Consider the following 16531-nt stretch of genomic DNA (forward strand, 5'->3'; position numbering starts at 1 on the left):
AAAAAAAAAAAAAAAAAAAAAGAAGTTCAAAGTACAGTAAGTATATTGTGTTTTTTTACTCTATTTTTGATCAAGGTAAGCGTTCTAGCAGAAGTTTAACTATAGGTTCAAGTGTGCCATGAGATAAAAAAGGTTGAAAAACACTGTTTTAAATCATTAGGGAAAGTCAGAACCACTGTGAGCTGTTTCCTCCTCTTTGCAATTGTGAATCGAGCTGCTATAAATATTTAAGTGCAAATGTCCTTATGTTAAAATGATTTTTTTTTTCTTCTGGGTAAATACCAGGTAACGGTGTTGTGGAACCAAGTAGAGGGTTTACTTTTAGCTCTTTGAGGATTCCCATGGTGCCCGTGAACACGTGAATACATCAACAAACTGTAGCCTGTGTCTACCAGGGAATACTACTCAGCCATACAAAAGATGAAGACTTCCCATCTTTTGTATTTACCTGGAAGGAGCAAAAGAACATTCTCCTTAGTAGAGTTGTCTCAAGATGGAAAAGCAAGTACCCCATGTTCTCCATACTAATTTGAAACTAGGAGATGAACAACTACAGTTTCAGATGAGAGGAAAATCACAATTAAATTCCAGAAGGGTGGGAAAGAGAAGGGGAGGCGCTCGGGAAGCTCCCACCCCACTGGTACAAACGTAGGGGTATATTGAGTCCTAGGTGAAGGACCCAAATACAACTTGGACTTACCCTAACAAATGTAAACAATGTAACCTAATCATATATACCCTTGTAGTAATCCAAAATAAGAAATTAAAATTTAGACTGACCCTAACAAATGCAAACAATGTAACCTAATCATATATACCCTTGTAGTAATCCCAAATAAGAAATTAAAATTAAAATTAATTAATACATTTTTATACCACAATACTGCCTAACTCCAATGAGAAATGGCTTGTATTCTAATCATTAGGGAAATGCAGAAGTAGTAGAATCACACAAATGAGGTCAAGGGATTTACCTCATATTATATTATATTATTATATATTATATAATATATAATATTATATTACATAGTTGATCTTACCGTTGGTCAAAAAGCATAAACAGCCAATCTGCAGGGCTCACTTCTAACTAACACTGTAGCATTCCCCTCAACAAGGCTTTCTGTGGGAATATGGGCATTCGAGGAGTTTGCTTCTCCAGTGATTCGTACACCCTCTGTTGGAGATGCTGATGGGCACCAGCGTGTCCAAGTTATTTATTCTAAGAAAATACTAAGTGGAGCTCCCACACGACCAGGATCAGCTTGTTTGCAGCGGTCAGGAACACAGTCTGTTGTTTTTGAATTCCTTAACAGTGTCAGGTTCGGAACTGACAACTGTAGTTATGAATCAAAGAAACATTTTTATGCATATGGATTACTTTTCTCTTGCTGCATAACCAAAAGTTTCATAGCTTGAAACAGCACTTGTTTATTCTCCTACAGTCCCAGGAGTCAGGAGTCTGGCATGGCATGGCTGGATTCTCTGCTCAGGGTCTGGCTAAGCTGCAGGTGTTAAGGTCGGTCGGTTTTTACCTGGTGGCATGGAGAGAGAACCCATGGATAAGCTTATTATTCAGGCTGTTGGCATAACTGAGCTCCTGTGGTTGTAGGACTGTGGTCCTCAATTCCTTGCCTCTCACTCTCTTCTCTCTAAACTCTTGCAGTTTCCACAGCAACTGCATGATCGGTCCTTCGCACATTCAAATCTCTCCGGCTTCTCCCTCTCTCTTCCTTCAACCAGGAAAACACTCTCTGTGTCCCGAGGCTCCCGTAATCACATTGAGCTCACTCAGATCAATCTAGGATAATTTCCCTACTTTAAGGCCAGCTGATTGGTAATCTTAATTACATCCTAAAGTCCCTTTTAACTTGTAACATAACATATTCACAGGTGTCACCCCAGGAGGAAAAGCCACGGGGACAAAATTCTGCCTTATCTCGGCACAGGTCATGTGGCAGAGGGCTTAGCATAAGGTTTTGTCCACTCAACCTCAAATGTTTACATAACAAACATCATCACTAGTATGATCTTTTAATTATAAATTATGAAACCGTACTGCTTAAGTGCTTTTGGTATTGATCATCTGTACACTGAGTAATAAAAGCCTATCTAAATAAATTAGCTGAAATTTACATAATTATTTACACATGGGCACAAAAAAGTATGCACATGTCTTCTTCGGGGGGAGGTATCAAATGGTCCTTCATTGAAACATTTTCCCTCGTACTTTTTAGCTAGCTGGGCATTTCACAGTGCCACTGTTGATGTCATCTATGATGTCATGAGGGTGGCGGCCATCCACATTGCATCCTACCCACTGGACCGTCCCCAGGATCTCTTTAATGGTTCCAGAGAGTTCTCTGGATGAAGATCAGTGTCACATCTGTCTGGCAATGTTGACAATCTCATCGAAAGTGTTATTTCTGCTGTGTTTACTGTTTCTCTGTTTCTTTCTTTCTCTTGGTGGTTCCTTGAGGGCTTTGATGATGAGGGCAGAGGCAGAAGGTACCACTTCAGTCTGGGCCTGTCTGTTCTGGATGGTCAGTTTACTGTAATCCTCAGACCTTTCCAGTCACCAGTTGCCTTGGCAAGGTCATCACCAACCTTTTTTGGAGACAAACCCAGGGGACCAATCTTGGAGGCCAAGGCAGATGTGGCACTAACTTTGCTCCCAGTGCACCTCCAGTACCCACTCTTGATCTCATTGGGGTCCAACTTAGGGGGCATGTGGAGGCGGCTGGTGTCAGATAAACCCGGATTGGGGTGACCAAAGAAAATTGCCAGTTAGCCTCCTCTGAGCTAAAAGCTGAAAGGCCATGTCTTCTTTTTATACATTCACCTAATCTCACTTTCCTTAAGATTACAGATATTTTCTCTCATAACACAAAGTAGTCATCTTAACATACCAGTAGGCACCTGGCGACTGACGATGTTGCTGGTTAGATAATTCCTGATAGGTTGATGGATGTCTGAGGCACATGCTAATAACAGCTGCCACTCATCAGGCACTTACTATGTGCCTGGCTGGCAGTGTGCTCACTGCTTGCCTGCAAGCATGTAATATTTTATTTCTTTAGTATTTAATATTTTATTTAGGCCCTTATAATAACTTTATGATGTATCTTGGTGGTTTTCAACTGGTGTGCCGTAGCACACTGGGGTGCCCTGAGAGGATCTTAGGTGTGCCTCCAAAATTTTTAAATGTCATTATTGAAGTTATTTTTGAAAGAAGTTTAAAGTACAGTAAGTATATTCTTTTTTGTCACTCTTTTCTTGATCAACATAATTTAAGTGTGCTATGGAAGTTTAACTATGAGTCCAAGTGTGCCTTGAGATTTTTAAAAAGGTTAGAAAATACTGATTTTTATGTCACAATCCTTATTTTAAAGATGAGAGAGCAGACTTAATAGCAGAATGTGGCCATGTAAGTTGTCATGTCACAGAGCCGTAATTCAGACTCAGATCTGTTTGACTCTAAAACCTTGCTCCTGACTGCCATCTTCTACTTTGTTCTCGATCCTGGGAAAAGTTGCAAAGATGGTACTTTATCTTTGAGAGATCCTTCTACCTCCTTGTCTGAGTCTTCCTCAGCCTCCTAACTCCTTTCCCCGGCTCTGAAGAAACCTATGTCTTTGTGAGATGCTCAGTCCCCAGCCCATCAGTTCCTCTGTCGGCCCCTTCAACACTGCAGAGTTCATAGTTATCCACGTCTCAGTCAAGAACCACAGGTGCTCATCTCAGGAGGGCCGGCTTCAGTGAGGTATGGAAACAGCACCGTTAAAGTGGCTTAAACGAAGGCCTCCTACTGACAAAAACAGCTGGTACTTAACTGAGCACTTAAGTGCCAGGCACTATGCTAAGCACTTGACATACATTTTCTTACTCAGTCTTCATAATAAACACTATTACTGGAACCCTATTAATGGAAGTAGCTACCATTTTGAGCCTCATTTACCATATTTTGTTTTTGTTTTTATGAGACAGAGTTTCACTCTGTGGACTTGGGTAAAGTGCAGTGACATCATAGCTCACAGCAATCTCAAATTCTTGACCTCAAGTGATCCTCTTGCATCAGCCTCCCAAGTAGCTGGGTCTATAGGCACTTTCCCCAATGCCCGACTACTTTCTCTGTTTTTAGTAGACACAGGGTTTCTCTCTTTCTCAGGCTGGTCTCCAACTCCTGAGCTCAAGGGATCCACCTGCCTTAGCCTCCCAGGGTGCTAGGATTACGGCGTGAGCCACTACACCCGGTGCCCATGGGGTATTTTGACAGCAGAGTTTAGAATTCTCTGAAGGCTGAACTGTGTGAGAGAGTTCCAACAGGGACTCATTGGCTACTCGGGGCCATCCCAAGCCTTTCCTCACTTCCAGAATGTTCAGATCAGCCACGTGGCTCCCTTATCTTTGGTAACAACCTTCACTCTGAGATTTATTTCATCCCTTTTTCATCTTGCTTCAGATCTTTTTCTTTCAGAGTCTCGTTGTGAGCATGTGAAGATGATACCATAGGGACCAGGCCTTATCCCTAGGACAGGCCATTGGCTCTCTGGTCTTCAGATCCCAAGAGGGGACATGCAGCATCTCTGCCCGGAGGAGTTTGGGGACATAACAGAGAGATGCAAGCATCAGCCTGTAGCAATTCTCCTGAGTTCACTAGAGTCCAAAAGTATGCTAAAGGTTGGCAAAGCAGTTGCATGGAACAGGGTGACAGGCTGTTGGGGGGGGGGGGCTGGGAGAATGGAACAAGCCATTCTTCTGAAAGGGATAGCAAGTCTGTTGAGAAACAGACTTAAGTCTGATTCCTTCCTGTGTCCCAAAGATCCCAGAGTGGCCCCAGAATGCTGAGGGCAGGAGAGGAAGAGAGGCGTTCACGGCCCCTGTTTGTAGATTGGACTTAAGGGTTCTGTGTCACGCCACTCCATAAATCCACAGAAAATAAAATTAGGCTTTGATTTCAGAATAGAAACATTCCAAAGCCATAAAATTCGAATGACCTCTGATGTTGTAAAATAATCGTATTGTGAATCCTTTATGTTGGACGCACAGTATTAACTCCACATGTAAGTTTCCTAAGTTTAGACTCTAAGATGCTGCATTTTTCTTGCTTTCCAGGGTAACGTACACTATCACCTGCCTTCTGTTAAGTCTGTCATTGTGTGGGCAGTAATGCCTATTAAGATATTGCCTCCTGATAATAAAATGTAGCTGAAATCACTGGGAAATAAAATACTAAGTGGATGAACCGTGACTATCAATAGTTTTAAACCACAAACATGTAGTCTTTCTGTGTGAGTGCAGTGTTCTCGGTTTTTAATATTCCTATGTTAAGGAAGATTGTTACTTTAAGAGAAGAATTTCTTCTTCTTTTTTTAATTTCCAAAATTCTCTCTCCCACAGCATGACCCTGTAGCGTTCCTTTGAACAACTTTCACTTTTAATCTGTAATTAAGACCCAAGTTTTCTTTAAATTTTAAAAGCTTGCCCTTGACCTAAAATAACATGGAACAATTTTAAAAACATGGCTCCAAAGCTGCTGTAGATACATTTTATTTAAACCACAGAGACTGCAGTTAAGAGTTCCCAGTGCCAGACAGACTACAAATTATAACTGTAGCAGAAGTTATTGTGAATTTCACTTTTAGGAGGTTGTTACACCAGCAAGGCTGGTTGGTTTCTCTCGCTCTCTCTTTTTATTTTTTTGAACTGCTCCTCCCTTGGGGCTCTACTCATGAATGACTTAATCCCTGTGTAAGATCAAATGTCACGCCAGTTACCAGGCAGAGGAAAAAGGAAGTGAAAAGCCTCTTTAGCCTTTGGATAAATGTGATGCGCTGGCCTAGGGAGAGGGTAACAGGCAGGAAGCGTCACAAGCTATTCAAAGTTGTAAAGCGTGTCTGGAACACGGTGAAACTCCAAGTGTTCGATGTATGATAAAAATACCGTTTAAATCAGAATGCCATTGTTTATTATGGCAAAAAAAAGATCCTATTCAAGGTTGAACTGCAGAAGTATTTTTACTAAGGTCATTTTGTAATTTACTATTCGGGTATTAATTAGATTAGCAAATCTAACGCCAGATTAGATCTTATATCTTCTATTGTGTTGTACTATGGTAGAAAGTACGCGAACATCTGCTATTTTATTTCGTCCTCATTACCACTCTAAGAGGTAAAAAGAAGGACAATGATTCTTGCTTTCACGCAGGGTGGGAGGAGTGACCCTCCCCAGCTACTTAGCCGCAGAGCTAAACAGAGAAGTTAAGTCTCTCAGTTGGTTCAGTGTCTTTCCACTGGATTTTACAATGTTTTCCATCCTGGTTAAGTGTACTCAAAATAAAAAAAAAATCATTTACAGAATAGAACTCGTGAAAGCAGTGACTCTTACTTGGAGCTGTTCCTCCTTTTGTGCATAGCCTGCTTTAAAAATTGGATTAAAAGTTCTGGATCCTTCTCCAGAAAAATGCATAGCCACCCCCAACACATCCACACACACGCACACATATTTTTGTGTGATCCTTTAGATCTGAATAAGATTCCTTTGGATACTTTATGCCACGCTGTGGAAGGTCAGAGGGTTCTGAAGATTTCTGTCTTCAAAGCATGTGGTGCCGTGTCCTTCCCAGGCGTTCAGAGCCGGTGGCGGTTGTGCTGCCATTGTACACATGTGCTGCCTGTTTGGTGTCACTTTGGTTCAGATAGGAAACAGACTCTCTTCCTCATATGCCCGATCTTAAAAAGCCTGCGTGGTGGGTGGAGGGACTGAAGGAGTGCCTAACACGTGGCACTTTATAGGACTTCTTGTTCTTACGTGCCCTGGGGTCACCCATGTTGGACTCTTCCCTGTCTGCTCTGTCCCATGTGGTCCCCAGCCTCACAGCATCTCACCGGCTCCTCTCTTTCCACTTCCAGCCTTTCCTGCTCACCTCCTAGTCCCCTCCTGCCTCAAAATCTCCAGGGTCTGGTCCTGCAGCATAGCGTCATCCAGCACGCTCCAGCTGCCCCTCACAGACTGTGTTCTGGGTCTGCCCGCGCGTGCTCAGGCCACCTGCCAAGATGCTCAGCCAACCCAAGGGGATTTGTACCTTGTAACCCTCACCTTCCTTATAAGGCATTTGTGATGTTAAGTCATACTTCATTTTCTTTGTGTACACCTGTTCATAATTTCAAGAGCTTCAGAGACTTCCCAAAACATCTTTTAGAACTCAATTTTTGGAGCTAGCACTGGGGGTTCTGGGTCATCTCAGGTCTGGGTAAGTTTAGAATTTTATCGGGATTCCTTCTTGGGGCAGAGCTGATGACTTAGGGACAGAGCACTCTTTTGACCACACCAGGCCTGTGTCCGGGTTAGGACACCTGCTGTGAGGTCCACAGACTCCCATGCTCGTGGCCTTGCCCATTCCTTTCTCCTGCGTGTCAGTCCACCTAGTTCTTGTCCTTTTATAGAAAATGTTTTACAGGAGAAAGAGAGCAGTATAAGAATAGACAATGGCATAAAATGGTACAAAAAGTGGCTGGTGCTTTTAGGAAGAGGAGTCTTAAAATAATTTCTTCAGTGTGATTCAAATTTGAAACTGTATTATTGTAAGAGATGAGTTCTTTTCCCAGGGATGGGGCTTCTCTCCTGGGCGATGGTCTGTGATTTCGAAGGGATCCATCTCTGTGTCCAGAGTATTCTAGTACCCATAATTTTGTTCCTGCCTGTGATTGGACACTACAGAAAGATGATTATCACCTTCCTTAAGAAGCAGTGTTAGGCTTGAGCTAATATTTATCACATTTGTGAAGGAAATTCTATTCACTCTAATGAAGAGACTTAGAAATAACTCTGGTGGGCACACATGTTGAGAAAACTGTGGCAGAGGGATGGAGTTAGGGCCAGGCAAGAAGGATGACAAGACCCACTTCTAATTCCGAAGTTGTGTCGAAAAGGTAGACATCCTCACACTGGAAATTGGCCATGTGCCTGCCTCCCCAGCAATGGAGTCCCTGTTGTGGTCCGTGATGCTCTTTGATGGGGCATTTGCAGGATCAGAATGCTAAATCAAAGAACTTCGGATACGCTTTGTCTATCCCAACTAGCTTATCATGATTAGATTTCTGTCTTCAAGTCCTCACCTTCACACCCTGACTCAGCCAGGGTCAAAGACATTTGATTCATCTCTTTGTACATATTTATTTCCTGGGAAGGGCGAGCTATCTTAATATTGGGGGGGCTCCTAGTCCATCCTTCAAAGCAATTTTGGAACTCTCTTTCTGGAAAGACCATGAGAGCTATCATTATACAAGGCCTGACAATTAAGTTGGTGTACTCGCACTAGAAAAACTGCTACATACCTCATTGCTGAATATCACTGCAGCCACTAGATAGCCAAGGGGAGGACTTCGAAGGTGATTTTTTTTTAGAATGCATTGGTGAACTTAAGCGTCTGACCTTGTATGTTCACGGCTATTCATGCTTATGGCACAGAGCCACATCCTGGGATGAGTTCAACGTTGTTTTGTCATTGGTAACAGACCTATCAGAAATCAGTGTGAGAAAAAGAACTAGTTTGTTGCCCTCATTAGATTGTGACTCCCCTAGAATACAGTCATCCCTTCACATCCATGGGAGATTGGTTGCAAGACCCCCACCCTCCACATATCAAAATATATGGATGTCCCTGAGATAAAATGTAGTTTCCACATGTAACCTATGCACATCCTTCTGTGTGCTTTAAATCAACTCTAGGTTACTTTAATACCTAACATAATGTAAATGCTATATAAATAGTTATTGTACTATATTTTATTAGTATTATATTTTTATGGTTGTTTTCTATTGTTCCCGCCCCCCAAACATTCTCAACTCATCGTTGGTGGAACCCTTGATAACAGAAGTCCATCTGCATAGATTATCTCAGTCCTCTAGAGTACCCAGCCTATTTTTGGTGTATGATCGGGTTTTTGTGTGTTAAGGGGATAGGAAATATATAGATGAATGAGTGGACAAATAATTAATGGCACACAAGAAACCATTATAGGTTTATGGAAACTTGGGCGTGTGGTTGAAGGCCTTGTGGTTGATGTTCAGTGAGCTAAATCAGGGGAAAAGGTGAAGTGGGAAGTTGGTTACTTTCTCCAAAGTGTTAGATGTTGGCCAGTAGGGGCCAGTGGTCCCTGTAAGTTCATTACAGCCAGCACTGGATGCTGTACATGACATAACTGGCTGTTAAATATTTCAGTATTCTTTGCTTGGCAGTATTTCTTAGTTTTTTTTAAATTAAATCACAACTGTATGCATTAATGTATTTATGGGGTACAATGTGCTGATTTTATATACAATTTAGAATGCTTACATCAAACTGGATAACATAGCCTTCACCTCACTTACTTAATTATTGTGTTAAGACATTTATACTCTACACTTAATAGATTTGACATGCACCCTTGCAATGTGCACCATAGGTGTGGTCCCACCAATGACCCTCCCTCCATCTAACCTTCCCCTCTTTTCTCTTCCCCCTTCCTCTTCCCTCCTTCATCCTGGGCTATAGTTGTGTTTTATCTTTTATATGAAAGTGTGAGTGATTATAAATTGGTTTCATAATAGTACTGAGTACATTGGATAATTTTCCTTCCATTCTTGAGATACTTTACTAAGAAGAATAAGCTCCAAGTCCATCCATATAAACAGTAAAGAGGTACCCATCTTTTTTAAGGCTGCATAATATTCCATGGTATATACATATACCACAATTTATTAATCCATTCATGGGTTGATGGGCACTTGGGCTTCTTCCATACTTGGCAATTATGAATTGGGCTGCAATAAACATTCTGGTGCAAGTATCTTTGTTGTAAAGTGGGTTTGGGCCAGTATTTCTTAGTTTTAAAAAACATTTCTTAAAATCAATGAAGAGAATAACAGTTTCCCTCTTTAGAGACAAATGTAATAGAAAGTTATTTAGAAAGTCTATAAGGGGCTAGAGACACAGTGGTTCACACCTGTAATCTCAGTATTTTGGGAGGCTGAAGGATCTCTGGAGGGCAGGAGTTTATAACCAGCCTGGGCAACATAGGGAGAACCCATCTCTACAAAAAATAAAAAATAAAAATAATTAACCAGATCTGGGGACATATATCTGTAGTCCTAGCTACTTGAGAGGTGAGGCAGGATTGCTTGAACCTGGGAATTGGAGGTTACAGTAAGCTAGGATCATGCCAGTCTGAGTGACAGAGCAAGACCCTGTCTCTGAAAGAAAAACAAGAACTTGGGAGACTGAGGCAGGACAATCGCTTAAGCCCAAGAGTTGGAGGTTGCTGTGAGCTGTGACGTCACAGAACTCTATCGAGGGCAACATAGTGAAACTCTGTCTCAAAAAAAAAAATAAGAAAAACAACAACAAGTCTTTGAAAGCTAGCATGACTCACTTCTCCCATTGTTTTTCTTTTTAAGGACACCAAGCTGGCTTTGGTTTAACCTGCCCATTTCTGATAGAATAACGCACAGGGCCAGTTTAATCTAACCTACACTTGTATAACATGATCCAGGATACTTTCAAACAGAATCATTCTGTTTACAGGATGTAAGTTTCCATTGAGAAAAACATGCTTTTTAAAAAATAAACTTCCCTTAAAAATCCAAGCGGATTAACTAGAGGAACATTTAGGGGAGGGTGGGAGGAAAGTTCTATTTTGTTTTCATTTTTCTTTGAAATTCAAAACTTACTAAGTTAGCTCTGCAGAATTAGGCGCATTCTTTGTGCCAGGGGATGCCAAGTGTTTCAGCCAGTAATTGTCGGAGGGCACAGTGGTGTGGCCCAGGCATGGGGAGCCTCAAAGTGCTTGAATTTTTATGCTGTTTTTACCTCTCCTTCTCACGTGTGTGTGTCCTCACAAGGCCTCCCTATCAACCAGGGCCATGGGTGGGATTGGCCTACTTCTTTAAGGTATGATTCATATCCACTACTTTTTCCAGGGTTCCCTCACCTGGGGCGGACCAACTTCCCTATAGATACAGTGGCACGGTGCATAGAGCCCATGGAAATGTTTCTGTTTTAATCAAAAGAAAAATGAACATACTAATAATAATGACACACAATAAGCCTAGACTACATAACTTTTTTTTTGAGACAGAGTCTCACTCTCTTGCCTAGGCTAGAGTGGCATGGCATCAACCTAACTCACAGCAACCTCAAACTCCTAGGTTCAAGCGATCCTCCCGCCACAGCCTCCTGGGACTACAAGAGCCCACCACAACGCCTGGCTAGTTTTTTCATTTTTAGTAGAAACGGGGTTTGACTCTTGCTCAGGCTGGTCTTGAACTCCTCAGCTCTAGCAATCCTCCTGTCTTGGCTTCCCACAGTGCTAAGATTATAGGCATGAGCCACTGCACCTGGCTCCTGGGACCCTTCTTTTTGCTTTACTGTTTTGTGATCTCACAATTTTGTATCCTGGTAACATGACATATTCTGAAGTGTTAAATTAATCTCTCGCCATCAGTTAGTCAATCTGTTAACAAATACTGATCAAGAATCCCTTCTGCTATGTGACCATAACAGATGGTACATTGTAAAAGACAAGCATTGAACAAAGAAATGTAACAGATGCTACCCAGAAATACAGGGCACCACGCAGCAGAAAAAACAGAGGGATGTCTTCTAAGTGCATCTTAAAAATATTTAACTTTGATTATATCCTTACAGAAATTCTTTATATATTTAACAGCAAATTGGAATATTAATTCTTTTTTTTCTCCTACTTTTTATAAAAGGTAGACTATGCAACTCAACAACAACAAAAAAGTACAACCCAATTTAAATGAGCAAAGGGCTTGAATGGACATTTTCCCAAACAAGATGTACAGATAGTCAATAAGTATCTGAAAAGATTCTCAACATTACTGATCATGGGGCTGGGTGCAGTAGCTCACATCTGTAATCCTAGCACTCTGGAAGGCTGAGGCAGGTGGATTGCTTGAGCTCAGGAGTTCAAGACCAGCCTGGGCAAGAGTGAGTTCCTGTCTCTAAAAACTAGCTGTGGCAGCTACTGGGGGCAGTAGCTCACATTTGTAATCCTAGCACTCTGGGAGGCTCAGACAAGAAGATCCCTTGAGCCCAAGAGTTTGAAATTGCTGTAAGCTATGACACCACAGCACTCTACCCAGGGTGTATTTAAGAATAAGACTCTGTCTCAAATAAAATAAAATCAAATAAAATAAAAATCACTTTGTTTCTCTTAAGTGGGTGGCCTATTCTATACGCTCTTTACCTTGAATTATTCATTAAGTAATGTATGTTGGAAATCTCTCCATAGTCACTCCTGAAGAGTGTTATTATTCTCTTTTTTTATAGCTGCATAGCAGTAATCTCAATCCAAATCTCCCTCAGTAGGTTTGGTATCAGTTTGTACTTAGACTAACAATAAATGAGAGTTCCTGTTCCTTTACAGCCTCCACACTGTGTTGTTAAATTCATTAATACTTTTATCCATGTCATTGATGAAGAATAACTCTAGCATCTTTACATGTTTAAGAACCATGCATGATTCAATTTTTCTGTGTGCATATATTCATATTTCTCTCTTCATGGACTCGCTTGTGGAATGTTTTATTAATTGGAGGAAGATGAGCCTGTAGTATTTGTCAGTAATAAATATTTTGTCTCGATTAGTTATATGTGGTTATATATTTCTTAATTCCAACTGAGATTTTTCTCCATGTAGCCTTTTTAAAACTGTGGTTACTCTTGTCAGGTTTTTTCAAAGCTTCTATATTTTAAGTGATAGAACATCCTTGATTTAAAACTTCAAAGGGAGTATTCCAAGTTTTCTTCTATGATTTCTATAGTCTCTATTTTTTTACCTTAAACCTTTTATCTGTTTGGAACGTGTCTTAGTTTGAGCCTATAGTATTGTATAATACAGTCTGACAAAAATATCCAACTTTGTTTTTTTTCAGTATGCTTACCTGGTTTTCCTAACACCGTTTACTGATCACGCCTTTTCCTATATCCATAGTTGGAGACAATTGAGTCTATCTTGTCTTCCTTTCCTCTTCTATTGATTTTTCTTTTTACTTCTGTTTCTGTCCTGTACTGTTTTAATTATTGGGGCTTTAAGGTATATTCAATATCTAGTTTTGCTTATTCTCCCTCATTATTCTTTTTCCATAGTTCTTGTAACTATTCTTGTATCTTTCTCCATATTAACTTTAAGATCAGCTTGCTAACTCAAACATAAAAAACCCTTTTGTAATTTTTATTTGCATTGTGTTACATTTATCCGTTAATCACAGGAAATTGATATTTTTAGGATGTACAATCACCTTTTCGAAAAGCTTGGGACGTCTGTTTCGTGTGACTGTTAATAATGTTTTAAGACCTTCTACATCAATCTTGCACATTTCTTCTTCACTTACTCCTACACACTTTATCTTTTTGTTGTTTTATTGTGATAAGTAGAGTCCTTCCATTACATTTTCTAACTGCTTATTTTTTATATAGCAAAACTACAAAATTCTATATATTTATATTGTACTCAGCTGTTATCATACATTTGCTTATCATTTTTGGTAGTCATCTTGATGATTTTTTGTGTTTTCTAGTAATAATACAATCATATTATTTGGAAAGAGTGATGGTTTTACCTCTTTGTCGAATTTTTTACCATCATCTCTTTCTTAGTCTTATTGCACTGAATTATCCCTCCAGTAAGGTTGGTGGCAGTATTTCTAGTATTTTCCTGTTATGTAAGATCCTTGGAGTTTCTTAGAGTATATGAGCTCTTATTGTTTTTTCTCTGCCACTTACTGAGAAACATTAGGTAAAACATCTAAATTCTCTGATTAATATGTATATCAAATGAAAGAAATAAAAATACCTACATCACAGAGATGTGCTATGTAAATAATCCTTGTTATTCCTTTCCCCCTGGGTAGAGAATGCTTTTCTATAACGCTCTTTTAGGAACTGTGAACTTGGACTTCCCATTGTGGCTCTGAACCTTTTTTTCAATTCCATTCACAACACAGTTTCTACATATATTCCAAGGTTGGAAAGGAAAAGTGTTTTTTGAACGATGAGCAGATTCCTTTCCTGACATTTAACCAACGGGTATTCCAAACCTGAAGCTTTTTGGAAGCCTAAGAAAATGTTGGTCACTTTCTTGTAAAATAGTGAAATTAAAAAAAAAAAAAAGTGTTTATGTACCTCAGCCCTTCCGGCCCGAGCTGGAAGTGAGCGCACTGGGGTGTTGTTATTTTGTGGTGTTTCAGTTCTGGGAAAAACGAAACCCAGAAAATATAGGAAATTTTTCAAGATTTTTGGTTGTGAAAGCTTTCCCTCCCTCCACCCCCCTTCCACTTTGCTTAACATTGAGAAGGAAGGTCATATAAGTTTGATTCAAATGCAGATCTTCTGAAAATTAATTCTGGTCAGTGATTCAGACTGACAGACATCTCCTTCTCTTGAAGTGTTAAATTCAGTGTTTTAGAGAATCATCTGCATGTCTAGACATAGGACAGTAGTTGTTCTTTCACCCTTAGACACAACTTTACCACCGGATAGCCTTGACTGAATGTAAATTAATCTGCTTTTGTAGCATGTTTGTAATCCTTTTTAAAAATGAACTTCCATAACTGGTTTCTGTGCAGAGTTACGGCCTTGGTCCAATCTGATAAGATTTGCAAATTTACTTTTCCTTTTTAAGAAGCCACCCAGAAAGCAGGCTTCACTCCTTACAGGGTTTCAGTTACTTGAAGTTTTATATATCAACTGCCTCCCTCACTCCGCCCATGCAGTCATCTAAGCTTGAAAAGTAAAATGTGTGGTCACTGGAAGGTCCCTCTGTTTTCTGACACCGCTTGCCTTCCTCTGTTAGAAGCTCTCCGAGGACCTACGGGAAAGTTATTTTTCCAGCAGTAGCAGTAGCCTTTTCTCTTGGCTTTCTGTCCTATCGGTGTCTTTGGAGATACCTCTGGCTTTGTCCTGTGGCTGGGCTTCAGAAGAGAGTTTCATACTCCCTCATTTTCCTGGATTCCGTTCTGTGACTACACTCCAAGTAGGAGGAATTTGCCCTTTCTGGAATGATTTTGGAGCAATTTTGCATGAAAAGCTAATGAGGCCTTAATGTATCCTCTGGTGGAGTTGGGTATAAGGAGGACACTGTCTTCCCCAGACCTGCTACAGATTTGTTTGCTGACCTTAAAGGCACACATATTTGAAAACATGTTCCTTCTTTATATACAGGGTAGGCATATAGTGCGTGTGCAATTTACCAAGGCAAACTATTTTAAATTGCACACGCACTTTATGTCCACCTTCTATATAACCTTTTATATACTTTTACTTAAGTGAAATATTTTCGTATGTTTTACAATTTTATAAATAAATATAGAGAGGTTCCTCAAAATATATACACCTTTTAAGAAAGGAAAACACTGTATTAAGATTATAATACTCAATATGTACCCATAACAAAAGATGAATGCAGGTCACCTTTGGGCACCTTGTGTAATTGCAGAAATCAGACACGACCTAAATCAGACACCACTTGAGTATTACAATTTTAATACCGTGTTTTCCTTTCTTAAAATGTGGTTGCGTTTTTTGGCACCCTCTGTATGTGATATCATCTTTTGTGAATCTCAAATGGAAAGCATAATAAGATAAAATATTATCAAAGCGTGCTATAATTCTTTACAGGAAGAGTCTTTTGGAAACCCTTGCTTGCTATTCCAACAGTAGCAGCTCTCATTGTTTATGTTAGTTTACTTTACGGAGTCCTTATCAAAGCAAATTTAGTAAATTAGAATAAAAACCAAAATAGAAAACATTCGTATAAATCTGTCAAAAAACTTAACTCCTTTGCAGACTACTAGAGGGATCTGGCAACAGCAGAGTTTTTTTCGTTTTGTTTTGTTTTTTGCAGTTTTTGGCCAGGGCTGGGTTTGAACCCACTACCTCCAGCATATGAGGCCTGCGCCCTACTCCTTTGAGCCACAGGCACCGCTCCACATCAGAATATTTATGGCTCCCTTATCAGACCACCATCCAAAGGGCTTTGTCTTTAAGTTAACTCAGTAATAAAACGGGAGTCAGGAAAGAAAAAAAAAAAGTTCAGTTCAGTGGGAGAAAAGGTCTTCTAATTGTATAAATTAAAATGAACAACCTAGAAAATGACAGTATGGGGCCCATTTATGATGTTTCCCATTAGGTAGACTCCCGAGGACAGAGACTGCCTCCCCCTTGCTCACTGCTACATTACAAACGCAATCCAAGTCTGTTGATTGATTGGCTTATTGATTGATCACTGGGGAATGTAATCACTTCCACCTTTGAAAGGGTCTGCAGAGGAAAGGATGTCTGTCTCTCGCTGTGTAGCTCCAACAAGAAAGCAAAAGTGTGATGGGCCAGAATCAATTCTTAGGTAATGAGGAACAGACTCTGTTCAATGGAAATGGTTTAAATTACTCGCAAAGCAAAATTTTGCATTTACTGTAAGATACAGTGGTAAAACATTGAGCGTTTGCTTTCTACCCATAGTGTAAACATGGC

At 40.2% G+C, this 16531-nt stretch overlaps 1 protein-coding gene and 1 pseudogene across 1 annotated transcript in view; one reads left to right on the forward strand and one right to left on the reverse strand.

Moving 5' to 3' along the window:
* Nucleotides 1–16531, forward strand: part of MKX (mohawk homeobox) — a 72801-nt gene that overhangs the window by 30484 nt on the left and 25786 nt on the right. The gene's annotated exons all lie outside the window — the stretch shown is intronic.
* Nucleotides 2231–2753, reverse strand: LOC100961929 (annotated as a pseudogene).

Source organism: Otolemur garnettii, unplaced genomic scaffold (assembly GCF_000181295.1).
Source record: "Otolemur garnettii isolate 467f Iridium unplaced genomic scaffold, OtoGar3 scaffold00019, whole genome shotgun sequence".
Classification (NCBI taxonomy): domain Eukaryota; kingdom Metazoa; phylum Chordata; class Mammalia; order Primates; family Galagidae; genus Otolemur; species Otolemur garnettii.